Genomic DNA, 18,332 nt, shown 5'->3' with positions numbered 1-18,332 from the left:
AAATCTGTGCCCGCCTGTCTGTTTATCAGCCGTGCCCACCTGCCTGTCTATCAGCCGTGCCCGCCTGCCTGTCTATCGCTGATCAGCCATGCCCGCCTGTGCTGGCCAAGTCTACTATTCCTGGCCGTTCCTGCCTCCTGTCCTTTGGGGGTCAGCTGCCATCCACTCGAGGTCAGTCCTGGTGTAGCATCTGGTTCCGCCTCCCTCATCTCTGTTCGGATCATGGTATCATCAGCTGCCGTGCATTCGAGGTCAGACTTGGTGAGGTACCCAGTCACGCCCCTCCAGGCTCTCCTCGGTTCAGGGCTCAGTGGCTCCATCACCCTGCCCGTTACAAACTCTATTGAATACTACGCGTTTCAGAGCTGATCTAGCTCCTTCTTCAGGCAAGTTATACAGAAAAGAAAAGTGTTAATAGCCCAAGAATGGCTGCAAATTGTAATAATCAGTGAATTGCAAAAGTGCTTGTTCTTACAAGCACACAAGCACTATCCAGCAATATCCATCTATGAGGATAGGAATAACACTTTAAGTGTTCCCTTAAAGGAAATCTGTCAGCAGGTTTTTGCTATGTAATCGGTGTACAGTATAAGGTAAGGGTTTAGACACAGACTTGAACAATGTGTCATTTATCAAGCTGTGTGTTGTTGTTTACTTACACTGTAGGTTTTATCACTAGGACATTATCATTGCTGTGACTAGCTGTCCCACTCTTGCAAGTTTGACTCCACCCCCTCCTGTAATAAGCAGCTCACTGTCTATAGCTATGTACACTGAGAGCCTGATGTGGGAGGGGGAAGCTTTCTTAACTTTGCTGCATTGCTAAATCTAAAAACTTTGATTGTGTCAGAACTGCTGCACCCGGTAAACTAAGTTATACATCCTTGGATTCAGGGTCTCTTTGCCTACATCATGCTGCTCTCAAATGAGGTAGCAAAAACCTTTTGACAGATTCCCTTAAGCTTTTTGAGCAGTGTATTATCCCATCGAATGTTATGATGCAGGGAATCAGCAAGCTTCTAGGGAGAATGGCTAGAGTGGGCTGCACACCTTAGAGCCATGATGGTGAAAAACCCTAAATGATGAGGCCCTGAAGCAATTTTAATATAATATGACACCGAAAATAGATAACATGTACTAAATATTGGTATTACATTGTATTATAGACACTTTTCTGATTTGGGCACTAAATATATAAAATCTAATTTGCAAATTAGTACTGAAACCTTCGTGAGTGCACAACATGCATCTCCTGTGCTTGCTGTTGGTGCCACTTTTGTTTCCTTAGTTCCAGAACTTATAGAAAGGGAATTTACAGGATAAGCATAGGGCTTTGGAAAGGACTGTACAGCCATTGTTTTACAGCCATCTATGCCCTCCCATCTTTGCATTGCTGGTCTCATTGACAAATGCAATATATAAAGTCAAGAGTCAAGACCTATGCTAAGATTAATCCTAACCACCTAGATTATATCGAGAACACTTTTAATAGCAACTGCATGGCAGAAGTATGTAGCAATTGTTTAACACTGTATGAGGGTGTTTATTTAGACATTGGGCTATATACATTATGTTATTTTACAGTATACAGCTGTGGTGGCACTGTTTAGCATTTTATTTGACTGTTTGCAATCGTCATTTTGCAATATGTGGCCAATACATGTATTTGAGATATCAGTTATCAAAATTATGAAAATGGCAATCAGACACTTTATAGTACAGTTAGATGCAACATATTTTGGCTTTAGATGCAACATGTATAATAGTAAGGTGTAAAAGGAAGGTAACTCACATGACAACATCCTGTATACGTAGGCCCTGAATACAGGTATTCTCTTTTAGTTTTATTTGAAGTACCTACTTATAACCATCCAATGGATTTCTCTATTAATCCATTTCTGGGGTCTCTATGTTGGTGAAACAGGACAGAATCTGAGAGCAAGGATGAGTTCTCATCGACACACAATTACAAATAAAAAAAAACATCTACTTGTGGCTAAATATTTCTGTGGTCCAGGACACTACACAAACAATATGAAAGTTGTCATATTAAAAGGCATCAAATCAGGAAAATACTGAAGGGTCTGGGAATATAAATTTATGACAGTCTTTGATACAAGCAGTGGTTTCCTTCACTAGATGCGGCGATCAGAATACACCACATGTGCAGTATCTCCCGTGGCCATCACTTTTCCTCAATGCCGGAAGCATGCACATTTACTTCACTACGTCATTGGTGTGACATCACCTGATCCCTCCTCCTCACCTTTTTTAGCTTTTTCTTCTTCCTGTGTCGGCACACTGTCCACTCTTCAGAGCACCGACTGCCACACCTTACAGATAATTCTTTCACCATACTCCTTCACATGGTGTTCTCTGTGGCCAAGTTTTACTATCTATTATTCTCCTAAACTTATGGTTATTTTCATCATCAATGAGATCCATGATTTCATCATCCAAATGAGATTTTCCTGCACTGAACTAAAAATTCTTCATATACGCCTGCCTTTTCCACATATTGCTTCTCCTCACTCCTTTTTCTTTTTTCTTCTTTTTTTTCAATTTCTTTCTTTATTCTCTTTTTCTTTTTTCCTTTTTCCCTTTTTTTTTTTTTCCCTTTTTCTTTTTTTTTCTCTTTTCTTTTCTTATCTTGCCTCTTCCTTATTGTTATATATTCCCTTTCCTCTTGTATCATTTTTTCCATTTCTAGCCCTCTTGCCTCACTCTGTTTTGCTCCCTCTATTTTGTATATTCAACATTTCCTCTTTCTCTGGGGTTTCCCATTTGACTCATGCAATGATATCTGTTCCAATTGTTTTACAGAGATATATTGCTCGCAGTTTGAGCCCAGAATATTCAGCACTAGTGATGAGCGAGCACTAAAATGCTCGGGTGCTCGACCTGAGCAACAAGCCCAATGTAAGTCTATGGGAAACTCGAGCATTTTTCAGGCGGTTCCCCCCAGCGGTCTGCAGAGGGCCTAAAAATTGCCCAAATCGATGGGAACAGTGCTCAAATGACATGGGAACAGCATGGGGAAGACCCCTGGAAGCATTTCTGACTCACAGGTCACTGCTGTCAACAACGTTGTCAGAGTATTACGCCACTTTTACGGACTCACAATAAAACATACAAAAACAAAACCAAAATGGATTTTCCTGGGAAATATATTAAGGAACATCCTTTCCAGGGTAAAGACTTGTATATAAGGTTAAATAAATAACCAAAACCAAAAATACTCCTCCACACCTTGGGCTTTGTTCACACGTAGTGCTTTTGATGCGTTTTTGCACTTTTGCATTGCTTTCAACCAAGACAAATGCATTCACTGGGAAATGTCATTTTAACATTTTGCAACCTTATTTGGCCATGTGGTGTGTGACACATGATCAGACACATGCATACAGTGCTGAAAAGACATGGGAACAGCATGGGGAAGACCGCTGGAAGCATTTCTGACTCCCTGGTCACTGCCTAAAAGTGTGCCCATCATAAGTGATCCTTGGCACATGTAAAGATGCCTCCCGCCATGCACCTGTTGTTGAATACTTGCAACAATCACCGTCCATGTCCTTGTCCCAGTGCAGTGTTCAGTTGTCCCTACCCCATTCCTTGGAATGCAAGCGCAAATATGCAGCCAGCCACCCACCCACCCACAGGCTGCAATACTATACTGCCAAATTTTTGACAGCTGCTTGCACTTGAAATGTGGCCTTTTAGGCTCGTGGAGGCGGAAGCTTTTCATAACCTCATGCCAGCGGCGGCCGAGTGTCCATACTCGGTCCCCAGCAGCCACTGTTTCTCCCGGTGTCGTCTCCGCCTTCCACAAGCACGGGTCCCACAACATTAGCCGTGCCCTCCCCAGTGCACTTACTGGGAAGGACCGCCTAACCACAAACACGTGGACAGGTGAATGTGGCCAGGGATGGTACAGAGGCAGTCCACAGCTTTTTTTGCCGAGTTGTATTTCACCACAGCCATATTCTTTAGTTTGGTGAAAGGACTTGGGAAACCATATCTACCCAGCTGTCATTTCTCCCAGGAAGTCCTCTAAAGCTGCTTTCACTTGAAATGAGGCAGAAGCTTTTCATAACCTCATGACGACGGCGGCCGGGTGTCCATACTTGGTCCCCAGCCGCCACTATTTCTCCCGGTATCGTCTCCGCCTTCCACAAGCGGTTTAAGAAATAACATGCATAAGCAAGTCCGATCCACATTAAAAAAGCAGCCATAGAGTGTCCGGGAACCTTCCCCCACACTTTTCTTAGCCAGAGCTGCTTCTTGGCAGGGATGGACGGGCCCACCAGAGAACCGGAGACTCCTCCGGTGGGCTCTGGCTTCTCCTTCAGGAGAGTTCATAGTGCCGAGGTGAGGCCATGATAATGATAGAGGCCACCATCTGCTTAGTTTTTTGTTACTTGGAATGCAAGCGCAAGTATGCAGCCAGCCACGCAACACAGGCCACAACACTAAAATGCCAGATTTCTGGGCAGCTTCTTACACTTGAAATGTGGCCTTTTAGGCTTGTGGAGGCGGAAGCTGTCCACAATCTTATGGCGGCGGCGACCGGGTATCCATACTCAGTCCCCAGCTGCCATTACTTTTCCCGGTATCGTCTCCGCCTTCCACAAGCACGGGTCCCACAACATTACCCATGCCCTCCCCAGTGCACTTACTGGGAAGGACCGCCTACCCACAAACACGTGGACAGGTGAATGTGGCCAGGGACGGTACGGAGCCAGTCCACAGCTTTTTTTTGCTGAGAGTTGTATTTAGCTCGGTGAAAGGACTGGCATAGAGGGAAACTGTATCTACTCTGGGTGTCATTTCTCTGTCACCAGGTTCCGTCTATTGTCACACATGACCATGCCTGGCTGTATGTTCAGCGGTGAGAGCCACAGATCAGGCTGCTGTGTTACAGCTTTCAACAACTCTTCAGCGCTGGGCGGTTTGTCAATTAAGGATTAAGCATGTTATCTTCAGCACAGCCTGTTGCGCTTGGCCAAGGCAGTGCTGCAGTGCTGTCAGCTTGTGACTGATGTGGTGATATCTGAGATGGAGGAGGAGGTGCAGGAGCTCAACAATGTGAGGTTAAATTGGTGACGCTGTTTCTTATACTAAGGAAAGATCCTATTGTTTAGGGGTTTTTTAAATTATTTTTCAAGACAAATGCATTCACCGGGAAATGTAATTTTAACATTTTACAACCTTATCTGGCAATGTGGTGTGTGAGACATCATCAGACACATCTTCTTTTATTTATGATGGAGGGACTCTGAAAGTCATAAAGTCTATTTTTATAGGGCCATCAGACGGTCCTTACTATTCTTAAAAGGCCAGCAGTCGGGCTTCACTATTGTTAGAGAGCCATCAGCCGGCTATGCTTTGTTGTTCCCATTATTAACAAGTGGGTCTCCTATACTGTTATTACGTATCCAGTGACTGCAAGGGCTACCAAAAATTTGGACCCAACCCAATACCCCTTTGAAGAGACATAGAGGAGGGTCTCAGTAAAAAAAATGTTCCCATTATAAAGGAGCGGGACTCCTATAGTGGTAATGCCCATGCTGTGACTGCAAGGGCTGCCAAAATTTGGGAAAAACCCCACTAAGAATTTAAAGATACATAGAGCAGGGCCACAGTAACGACAAATTCCCATTAGAAAGGAGAGAGTCTGCTATACAGTTATAGGGTATGCAGTGAGTCCAAAGGCTGACCAATTATAGGAAAAACCCCACTAAGAATTTAAAGACACATACAGCAGGGCCACAGTAACAAGTACGACATGTTCCCATTAGAAAGTAGAGGGTCTGCTATGCAGTTATAGGGTATGCAGTGAGTCCAACGGCTGACCAATTTTAGGAAAAACCCCACTAAGAATTTAAAGACACAAAGAGTAGGGCCACAGTAACAAGTGCGACATGTTCCCATTAGAAACGAGAGGGTCTGCTATGCAGTTATAGGGTATGCAGTGAGTCCAACGGCTGACCAATTTTAGGAAAAACCCCACTAAGAATTTAAAGACACAAAGAGTAGGGCCACAGTAACAAGTACGACATGTTCCCATTAGAAACGAGAGGGTCTGCCATGCAGTTATAGGGTATGCAGTGAGTCCAATGGCTGACCAATTTTAGGAAAAACCCCACTAAGAATTTAAAGACACAAAGAGCAGGGCCACAGTAACAAGTACGACATGTTCCCATAAGAAAGGAGATGGTCTGCTATGCAGTTATATGGTATGCAGTGAGTCCAACGGCTGACCAATTTTAGGAAAAACCCCACTAAGAATTTAAAGACACAAAGAGTAGGGCCACGGTAACAAGTACGACATGTTCCCATTAGAAAGGAGAGGGTCTGCTATGCAGTTATAGGGTATGCAGTGAGTCCAACGGCTCAACAATTTTAGGAAAGGCCCCACTAAGAATTTAAAGACACATAGAGCAGGGCCACAGTAACGACAAATTCCCATTAGAAGGGAGAGAGTCTGCTATACAGTTATAGGTTATAGGGTATGCAGTGAGTCCAAAGGCTGACCAATAATAGTAAAAACCCCACTAAGAATTTAAAGACACATAGAGCAGGGCCACAGGAACAAGGTATGACAAATTCCCATTAGAAAGGAGAGAGTCTGCTATACAGTTATAGGGTATGCAGTGAGTCCAACGGCTGACCAATTTTAGGAAAAACGCCACTAAGAATTTAAAGACACATAGAGCAGGGCCACAGTAACAAGGCACAACATGTTCCCATTAGAAAGGAGAGGGTCTGCTATACAGTTATAGGGTATGCAGTGAGTCCAACGGCTGACCAAATTTAGAAAAAAAAACACTAACAATTTAAAGAGACATAGAGCAGGGCCAAAGTAACGACAAATTCCCATTAGAAAGGAGAGATTCTCCCATAGTGTTGGCCTATGTAGTGAATGCAAGGGCTGCCAAAAATTTGGAGGCACGTCAATGCCCCTTGGAAGAGACATGGAGGAGAGCCTCATAAAAAAATGTTCCCATTAGAAAGGAGCGGGCCTCCTATACTTGTAATGCCCATGCACAAGTGTATGGGCAGACAAACATTTACCCCTGGGGGGTATACATGAACATATAAAAAAAAAATTTACGGGCATCATAAACACCCTTTAAATAAATTATGTGGGTGTTGCATCACGGACCACGGTCACCCTGGTGATATGGTGGTAGAGGATGAGGGGAAGGAGGAGGACAAGAGCAAATAGCCAAAATCAGGAAGTGTATACCCATGTGTGGGAGTGAAAAGGTGTATGGGAATACACCTCCCAAGAAAATACACTGTATTTGAGTTTATGTTATGCTGCTATCATTCAGTGGTGTTGAGAAGTCTGGCCCAATCCAGCCCTTGTTCATTTTTATAAGAGTCAGCCTGTCAGCATTTTCAGTTGACAGGCGGATGCACTTATCAGTTATAATTCCACCAGCGGCACTAAAACCCCCTCTGATAAAACGCTGGTGGCAGGGCAGGCCAGGACCTCCAAGGCATAGAGGGCCAGTTCATTCCACGTATCCAGCTTGGATACCCAATAATTATAAGGCACAGAGGAATCACGGAGGACATTGGTGTGGTCGGCAAGGTACTCCCTCAGAATCTTCCAAAACTTTACACTCCTTGTGAGAGTACCCCGCGCCTCAGGGCCTGTGCGATGGGAGGGTCTGAGAAAACTCTCCCAGAACTTTGAAAGTGTTCCCCTGCCTCTGCTGGATTGAAGTTGTGTCTCTCTCGCCTGTACTCCTTGGTTGTCCAACGAAGTGTGCCCTCAGCCGCCAGCGTTTTCAGATTGGAATTTTTTAATGGTTCCGCAACAAGGGCCTTCTAGTACAGCCTCATTTTTGTAGACCTGTCCGCCTCAGGAATAAGAGATATAAAGTTCTCCTTGTAGAGTGGGTCTAGAAGTGTCACCAACCAGTCATGGGAAAGGCAGCGTAACATAAACTCAGCCATGCGTGCCAGACTACTAACAGGCCAGACTTACGTTCCCTCACCAAGAGGATGACTGACCATGCTCTCCTCCTCTTCCTCCTCTCTGTCCTCTGGCCATCCACGCTGAAAAGACGGTATGACAGCTGTGAAGGTAGCACCGTCTATAGTGCATGAAACTAGCCCCAGTCCTTCCTCCTCCTCTTCCTCATTGTCACCCAGTCCACATTGGGATGAAATGAGGCTTGGCTGTGTGTAATCACTCTGTATGGTTCCTTGCTCTATCTTATCGTGCTCCGCCTGCAATGCATCCTCTTTCATTGTGAGCAGAGAGCGTTTCAGAAGACAGAGAAGCGGGATGGTGATGCTAAATATGGCGTCATCGCCGCTCACCATCTTGGTGGAGTCCTCAAATTTTTGGAGGATGGTACATATGTCTGACATCCATGTCCACTCCTGAGGTCTTATGCATGGAGTCTGAACTGAATACCGACGGCCTTGTTGATGCTGGTACTCAACAACTGCCCTCTTCTGCGCACAAATCCTTCCCAACATTTGCAGTGTAGAGTTCCAACGCGTAGGGACATCACACACCAGTCTGTGAGCCGGAAGCTGCAAACGCTGCAGAAACACGGCAAGGGCGACAGAAGCTGTTGCTGACTTTCTAAAATGGGCACACAGGCGGCGTACTTTAACAAGCAGATCCGGCAGCTCCGGGTAGGATTTGAGAAACCGCTGAACCATGAGGTTAAGCACATGGGCCAGGCATTGTATGTGTGTGAGCTCGCCTCACCTCAAAGCCGACACCAGGTTCCGGCCATTGTCACACACGACCATGCCTGTCTGTAGGTTCAGCAGTGTGAGCCACAGATCTGCCTGCTCTTTCAGACATGTCCACAACTCTTCAGCATTATGCGGTTTGTCACCTAAGCATATTAACTTCAGCACAGCCTGTTGCCGCTTGGCCAAGGCAGTGCTGCAGTGCTTCCAGCTTGTGACTGATGTCATTTTGGAGATGGAGGCTGAAGAGGAGGAAGAGGAGGCTGAGGAGGATGAGGTGCAGGAGCTGTAGACCGTGGCGGCAACCCTGATTGTCCTTGGCGTCGGGAGGACGTGCTCCGTCCCAAGGTCCGACTAGGTCCCGGCTTCCACTATGTTAACCCAGTGTGCCCTCAGTGAGATGTACCATCCCTGCCCACAAGCACTTGTCCACATGTCCGTGGTTAGGTGGACTTTCCCAGTAATGGCGTTGTTGAGGGCTCGGCTAATGTTTTGGGACACGTGCTTGTGTAATGCGGGGACGGCACACCGGGAGAAATAGTGGTGGCTGGGGACCGAGTATCGAGGGATGGCCGCCGCCATCAGGTTGCAGAATGCTTCCGTTTCCACAAGCCTAAAAGGCGACATTTCAAGCATAAGCAGTCGTGAAATGTGAGAATTTAGTAGTGTGGCCTGTGGGCCGTTGGCTGCATATTTGCGCTTGGGTTCCAAGGACTGGGGTATGGACAACTAAACGCTGCGCTGGGACAAGGACATGGACGTGCTTTCTGATGATGTTACTTGAGAGTGCGCAATTATAGGTGCAGGGCAGGAGGCATCTACGCATGCACCATGGACAGGGGATTGACTTGCATGCACAACAGCGAAAGAAGCAATGGTGCCACCTGCAGACACTGTTCCTGGACCCTGGGGTTCGGCCCACATGTTGCAGCCATGTGCCTGATCACGCTGGTGGTGGTCAGGCTGGTCGTTTTGCCACCCCTGCTGATGCTGGCCTGGCAGGTGGTGCAAATGGCCTTTTTGGGGTTATCGGCACAGTCTTTAACCACTTTACAGCCTGTGCTGTATTAGTACGCACAGGCTGTAATCCCCTGGATCAGTGAGGGCTCGGTCACTGAGCCCACACTGAACCGGGCACATGTCAGCTGATTCTTACAGCTGACATGTGCCCGCAACAGCCGCGGGTGGAATCGCGATCCACCCGCGGCTGTTAACATTTTAAATGCTGCTGTCAATCTCTGACAGCGGCATTTAACAGCACCGGAAGGGCGTCACTTACCCCGCCCATCGGTGACCCCGTCACGTGATCGTGGGTCACCGATGGGTGGGCATGACAACCCTGGGTCTGCTGCAGACTCCAGTGGTTGTCATGAGCGGGTTGCTATGAGCGCCACCTAGTGGTCGGCGCTCATAGCACAGGACCATTTCTGCTACATACAGGTGATCTGCTGATCATCTGTATGTAGCAGAGGTGATTAGACAAGTGCTGCTTCTAGTCTCCTATGGAGACTATAGACGCAAGCAAAAAGTGAAAAAAACATGTTTTTAAAAATATTAAAAAAATTAAAAAAAATATAAAAGTTTAAATCACCCCCCTTTCCTCCCATTCAAAATTAAATTAATAAAAAAAAAAACTACATACATATATTTGGCATTGCCGCGTTCAGAATCGCCTGATCTATCAATATAAAAAAAGAATTAATCCGATCGGTAAACGGCGTAATGAGAAAAAAATTCTAAACGCCAGAATTACGTTTTTTGGTCACCACAACATTGCAATAAAATGCAATAAAGGGCGATCAAAACATCGGATCTACCCCAAAATGGTATAAATTAAAACTTCAGCTCAGTGCGCAAAAAATAAGCCCTCACCTGGCCCCAGATCCCAAAAAATGGAGACGCTATGGGTCTTGGAAAACGGCGCCTTTTTTTTTTTTAACAAACTTTGGAAATTTTTTTCACCACTTAAATAAAAAAGAACCTATACATGTTTGTAACTAGTAATGACCTGGAGAATAATAATGCAGGTCAGTTTTAGCATTCAGTGAAAGTGGTAAAAAAAAATTAAAAAAAACATCTGTGGTATTGCACTTTTTTGCAATTTCACCCCACGTGGAATTTTTTTCCCGTTTTCCGGTACACGATATGGTAAAACTAGTAATGGCGTTGAAATGTACAACTTGTCCCGCAAAAAATAAGCCCTCACACGGCCATATTGACCAAAAAATAAAAACGATATGGCTTTGGGAACAAGGGGAGCAAAAAACGAAAATGCAAAAACGGAAAATCCCAGGATTGCGAAGGGGTTAAAAAACAACCAGACTCGGGAAGACCTAACAGTTGTACTGGCAACTTCCTTCGTGTTGGTGTTACTGGGAATGGTTGCCTGCCTTCTGTCTGAGGCCACCACACTGCTTCTTCCTGTCTGTTGGGGTGCTCTGCCTCCCTCCTTCTGTGTGCTGCTGTCCTCGCTCTGCATGTCCTCCTGCCAGGTTGGGTCAGTTACTATATCATCCACCACCTCGTCTTCCGAACCCTGGTCCTCCTCCTGACTTTCTGGCAATTGTGTCTCATCATCGTCCACCTCTTGTGACACTTTCCCACCGTCGCCTTCATGTGACCGTGGCAGCTCAAATATTTGGGCATCGCTACACGCGATCTCCTCTTGCCCTGCTTCAAGTGGACTGGGCGAGAGGCCCGAATCTATAAATGGAAAAGTGAACAGCTCTTCAGAGTGTCCAAGGGTGGGATCAGTTGTCTCCGGGCACTCGGCATGGTGGGGGAAGGAGGATCAGGGTGAGGAATATGCGGTCCAGACTCACGGCTACTGAGACTTGACCGTGTGGAAAACAGGTTGGTGGTGGTGGCTAAGTCACTGGAAGCAGTATCCGCTATCCAACCAACAACCTTTTGACACTGCTCTGGGCTCAATAGTGGTGTGCTGCGGTCCCCTAGAAATTGGGACAGGAAGGTCAGGCGAGAAGATGTGGGTGTTTGTTGTGGCACAATTTCAGCTTGCCCATGGCCTTGTCCTCGGCCTCTGCATGCACCATCACCATCATATACAGTTACCCGTCCCTTGCCACGTGCCTTGCCCATTTTAAATGGAGAACAGTATCTTCCACGCTCACTACAAATGACTGAGTTTGGAACGAACTTATATGTGATCCGTGTGATGGAGAAAACAGAGTTTTAAATACCTGGCCTGTAGGTAAGTAGTTTGAACAGCAAACTGCTGTGAATTGCTTCACTGACACACTAAAGGGAATTTTTAATGGAGGCCAGAAATAGCAGTATTTTCTGACAACATACAGTACAGAGAAAAAAGAACCTATAAATGTGACTCATGGTCAGTATAAAATGAACATTTATTGAAAAATTCATAAAAACACATAAGAAACAATAATACAAAAGAGGAAAAAAGTAATCAGAAAGATGGGCATCTGAGGGTAGGTAGAAGCATAAATCGATATATAAAATCCTGGTAAAAGCCTACGACGAAACACGCGTTGGACCTGTGTGGACTCTGAGGGATTTTCAGGTAGCCCATTTGATACTTTCATGTCATTTTTTCCAGTACCTCTGACCTTTGCAGCAGCTTTCTTATTTATTCATTCACTGACCTTTTTTCTAGTAGTTTTAGCACTTACCCACTTGGGACATTCTTGTTGCACTTTGCACTTTACCCAAATGATGGTTTCCATATGTGTCTTTACTTAGGCTGGCTTTGGTCATTGTGTGTTTTTTGTACATGATTTTATATATCGATTTATGCTTCTACCTACCCTCAGATGCCCATCTTTCTGATTACTTTTTTCCTCTTTTGTATTATTGTTTCTTATGTGTTTTTATGAATTTTTCAATAAATGTTCATTTTATACTGACCACGAGTCACATTTATAGGTTCTTTATTCAATAAGGGATATCTGGTCACCAATTATTTTGTTCTTTTGGATTTATTAACATACAGTACAGACCAAAAGTTTGGACACACCTTCTCATTTAAAGATTTTTCTGTACTTTCATGACTTTGAAAATTGTACATTCACACTGAAGGCATCAAAACTATGCAATAACACATGTGGAATTATATACTTAACAAAAAAGTGTGAAACAACTGAAAATATTTCTTATATTCTAGGTTCTTCAAAGTAGCCACCTTTTGCTTTGATGACTGCTTTGCACACTCTTGGCATTCTCTTGATGAGCTTCAAGAGGTAGTCACCGGAAATGGTTTTCACTTCACAGGTGTACCCTGTCAGGTTTAATAAGTGGGATTTCTTGCGTTATAAATGGGGTTGGGACCATCAGTTGTGTTGTGCAGAAGTCCTGTGGATATACAACTGATAGTCCTACTGAATAGATTGTTAGAATTTGTATTATGGCAAGAAAAAAGCAGCTAAGTAAAGAAAAACGAGTGGCCATCATTACTTTAAGAAATGAAGGTTAGTCAGTCCGAAAAATTGTGCAAACTTTGAAAGTGTCCCCAAGTGCAGTTGCAAAAACCATCAAGCGCTACAAAGAAACTGGCTCACATGAGGACCGCCCCAGGAACGGAAGACCAAGAGTCACCTCGGCTTCTGAGGATAAGTTTATCCGAGTCACCAGTCTCAGAAATCGCAGGTTAACAGCAGCTCAGATTAGAGACCAGGTCAATGCCACACAGAGTTCTAGCAGCAGACACATCTGTTCAACAACTAGGAGACTTTGTGCAGCAGGCCTTCATGGTAAAATAGTTGCTAGGAAACCACTGCTAAGGACAGGCAACAAGCAGAAGAGACTTGTTTGGGCTAAAGAACACAAGGAATGGACATTAGACCAGTGGAAATATGTGCTTTGGTCTGATGAGTCCAAATTTGAGATCTTTGGTTCCAACCACCGTGTCTTTGTGCGATGCAGAAAAGGTGAACGGATGGACTCTACATGCCTGGTTCCCACCGTGAAGCATGGAGGAGGAGGTGTGATGGTGTGGGGGTGCTTTGCTGGTGACACTGTTGGGGATTTATTCAAAATTGAAGGTATACTGAACCAGCATGGCTACCACAGCATCTTGCAGCGGCATGCTATTCCATCCGGTTTGTTTTTAGTTGGACCATCATTTATTTTTCAACAGGACAATGACCCCAAGCACACCTCCAGGCTTTGTAAGGGCTATTTGACCAAGAAGGAGAGTGATGGGGTGCTACACCAGATGATCTGGCCTCCACAGTCACCAGACCTGAACTCAATCGAGATGGTTTGGGGTGAGCTGGACCGCAGAGTGAAGGCAAAATGGCCAACAAGTGCTAAGCATCTCTAGGAACTCCTTCAAGATTGTTGGAAGACCATTTCTGGTGACTACCTCTTGAAGCTGCTCAAGAGAATGCCAAGAGTGTGCAAAGTAGTCATCAAAGCAAAAGGTGGCTACTTTGAAGAACCTAGAATATAAGACATATTTTCAGTTGTTTCACACTTTTTTTGTTGAGTATATAATTCCACATGTGTTAATGCATAGTTCTGATGCCTTCAGTCTGAATGTACAATTTTCATAGTCATGAAAATACAGAAAAATCTTTAAATGAGAAGGTGTGTCCAAACTTTTGGTCTGTACTGTATATATAATGTGGCTGTGGGTGGTGGAGGGTGTGGGGGGAGCTGCAGCGGCGGAGGAGCGGGGCACAGGAGGCAGTAGCCCACTTCTGCATCCTACACTGTGCTAATAAAAATGAATATTCACTGCTCCCCATGCCCACGTATAACAGGAAGGAGGGGGCCATATATACCAGGATGGGGAATATTAACAGAATTGGGGGACATTACCCTATAACAGTGTCAGCAGCAGACCCCCTCCCCCTTACCAGGGCATCATGACCACATTTTTTGGTTACATTTTTTTTCTATTTTCTTCCTCTAAAACTTAGGTGCGTCTTATGGTCAGGTGCGTCTTATAGTCCGAAAAATACAGTAATTATAAAATCATCTCCAGATGGTATAGGACGCCGGACAAGATGCATAATATGTTCTCATCTTTTCCAAATAAATGTTGGAGATGTGAGGCTGTCATTGGCAATATGACCCATATTTGATGGAAATGTCCTCACATTTTTAAGATTTGGGCTTCAATAATTCATCTTTTCAATAAACTATTTAGCACTAACATACAAAATACTCCTGGGGTGGCCTTGCTCTCTCTCATGCCCATGTCTATATCTAGTGCTAAAAAAGGTAAATTTAGACTATTCTTAACAACAACCAGACAAAGTATCCTCAAACATTGGAAACTACCTTCTGTTCCTTCTAAAGTCCAATGGGAAGGAGCCTTGGATAAGTTGATTTGCATGGAGGAGTTGGTGATCTTGGAAAGCATCGCCAAACCGCGCGCCTTGCGGCGCGCAAATTTTTTACATTTGTTTATCCTAGGGTATCACAAGAAAGAAGACAGACATCAAGTCAGCAGGGACAAGGAGCAGCATGGCAGATGTGACAACCTACATGGTGAGCTGCAACATGTGCTACATGTTCACAGATCGACCAGAAGCTGAAACCAACTTCACCTGCCAGAAGTGTAGACTACTGGCTCTTTTAGAAGAAAAGGTGCGGGGACTGGAAGAAAGAATTGCGACATTAAAACTCATCAAGGAAAATGAAGACTTCCTGGACAGAACAGAAGCCTCACTACTGGTCACGGAAAGTGAAGGAAGCGTCAGAGAACCTCCAGAGGCAGACAAGTGGAGGCAAGTGACCAAAAGAAGCAAGAAAACCATGGAGACACCACCAACCACACAACTGAGAAACAGATTCCAAGGACTTGTGGAGGACGAAGATGGCACACCTAAGGATGAGGAACTACCAGCTAGCAAAAAAGAAAAGAGTACCCAGAAACACCCAGAAGCGACAAGAAAAAGGACAGCCAAGAAGGGAAGAAGATTGGTGGTGGTGGGAGACTCACTACTGAGAGGAACAGAAGCAGCTATCTGCAGACCGGACATAACCGCAAGAGAAGTATGCTGCCTCCCAGGGGCGAAGATCAAGGATGTTACCGATAGGATACCGAAGCTCATCAGTTCCAAGGATGTCCACCCATTTCTTCTGATACATGTTGGCACCAATGACACGGCAAAGAAGGACCTACCGACAATCTGCAAGGATTTTGAAGCATTGGGGAAGAAAGTAAAAGAACTGGATGCACAGGTAGTTTTTTCTTCTATCCTTCCAGTAGAAGGGCATGGCGTCAGGAGATGGAACAGGATCCTTGATGTGAACAACTGGCTGAGACGATGGTGCAGACAACAAGGATTTGGATTCCTGGACCACGGTGTGAATTACCTCTATGGCGGACTCCTTGCCAGAGACGGACTACACCTCAACAAACCCGGGAAACACACATTCGCCAGGAGACTCGCAACACTCATCAGGAGGGTGTTAAACTAGAAGAAGAGGGGATGGGAAAAAAAACGCCGGACACGAACATGCAACCAGAGAACATACTAATGAAAGATAAGAAGTGTGACAAAGAAGGTCCAAGACAAGATACTTGGAAGGGAGGTAAGAAAATTTCAAATAGAATCCACAGAGAGAAGATTGGAACAAAACAAAATTGTGTAAACTGCGTGCTAGCAAATGCCAGGAGCCTGACAAACAAGATGGATGAACTGGAAGCAGAAATATCGACAGGTAACTATGACATAGTGGGAATAACCGAGACATGGTTAGATGAAAGCTATGACTGGGCAGTTAACTTACAGGGTTACAGTCTGTTTAGAAGGGATCGAAGAAGTCGGAAAGGGGGTGGAGTCTGTCTATATGTAAAGACGTGTCTAAAGCCTACAATACGGGAGGATGTATGGGAGGGACATGAGGAGGTCGAGTCCTTATGGGTGGAGATACATGGGGCAAAAAACAATAATAAAATTATCATAGGAGTCTGTTATAAACCACCAAATATAGCAGAAGCCACGGAAAGTCTATTAATGAGACAAATAGACGAAGTAGCAAAAAATAACGAGGTGATTATTATGGGGGACTTCAACTACCCCGATATAGACTGGGAAACCGAAAGCTGTAGATCTCAGAAAGGAAACAGGTTTCTGTCAATTATCAAAGACAATTATTTGTCACAACTTGTGCAGGAACCAACTAGACGGACGGCCCATTTAGACTTAATATTAACTAACAGGCCAGACAGAATAACTGAGGTGCAGGTCGGGGGGCACCTGGGAAATAGTGACCACAACATTATACAATTCCACATGTGCTTCAGTAGGGTGCCCAGCAAGGGAGTCACAAAAACACTGAACTTCAGGAGGGCAAAGTTTGATCAGCTAAGAGATGCCCTTCACCTTATAGACTGGGATAGTATCTTTAGTAATAGGAGCACGGATAGAAAATGGGAAATTTTCAAAACAGTCCTACATAGTCACTGTAGAAGGTACATACCTTATGGGAATAAAAGGGCTAGGAATAGGAGGAAGCCAATGTGGCTAAATAAGGAAGTCAAGAGGGCAATGAAAACCAAAAAAAGGGCTTTCGGTAAACTTAAACAAGAAGGCAGCGAGGAAGCGCTAATATCTTATAGGGAAAAAAACAAAATCTGTAAGAAACAAATAAGAATAGCAAAAGAGGAGACAGAGAGACTAATTGCCAAGGAAAGTAAAACGAATCCCAAACTGTTCTTTAACTATATAAACAGTAAAAGGATTAAAACTGATGGAGTTGGCCCATTGAAAAATAACCTGGGTAAAATCATAGAGGGCGATGAGGGTAAAGCAAACCTACTCAATAGCTTCTTCTCCACTGTTTTCACAAAAGAATACAATTTATCGGAGGAAATGCAGAGTGATAAAGTAAACCCTCCGCTAAATATCACCCACCTAACCCAGGATGAAGTTCAGAAACGCCTAAATAATATCAAAATAGACAAGTCACCAGGCCCAGATGACATACACCCCCGGGTACTAAAAGAATTAAGTAATGTGATAGACAGACCACTGTATCTTATATTCAAGCACTCTTTATGGACAGGGACTGTCCCACTTGACTGGCGCCAAGCAAATGTGGTACCAATATTCAAAAAGGGGTCTAAAAGTGACCCTGAGAACTATAGACCAGTCAGCTTAACGTCTGTTGTGGGTAAATTGTTTGAAGGATTTCTTAGAGATGCTATTGTAGAATATCTTAATGATAATAACTGTCTAACTCCATATCAACATGGATTCATGAGGGATCGCTCCTGCCAAACAAACCTGATGGCCTTCTACGAGGAGGTGAGCTTACAGCTGGACCGGGGAGAGTCAGTGGATGTTGTATACCTTGACTTCTCCAAAGCGTTTGATACCGTGCCACACAAAAGGTTGGTATATAAAATGAGAATGCTTGGTCTGGGGGATAATGTGTGCAAGTGGGTAAATAGCTGGCTGAGTGATAGAAAGCAGAGGGTGGTTATCAATGGTGTAAGCTCAGGGTGTGTCAGGGTTACTAGCGGGGTGCCTCAAGGGTCTGTCTTGGGCCCTATATTATTTAATATATTTATTAATGATCTAGTGGAAGGGTTGCATAGTAAAATAGCAATATTTGCAGATGATACTAAACTTTGTAAAGTAGTTAATACAGATGAGGATAGGGCACAGCTA

The sequence above is a fragment of the Phyllobates terribilis genome, unplaced genomic scaffold, assembly GCF_046119375.1.
Source record: "Phyllobates terribilis strain yellow unplaced genomic scaffold, ASM4611937v1 Scaffold_3__8_contigs__length_932513732, whole genome shotgun sequence".
NCBI lineage: Eukaryota > Metazoa > Chordata > Amphibia > Anura > Dendrobatidae > Phyllobates > Phyllobates terribilis.
This window is presented reverse-complemented; position numbering follows the sequence as displayed.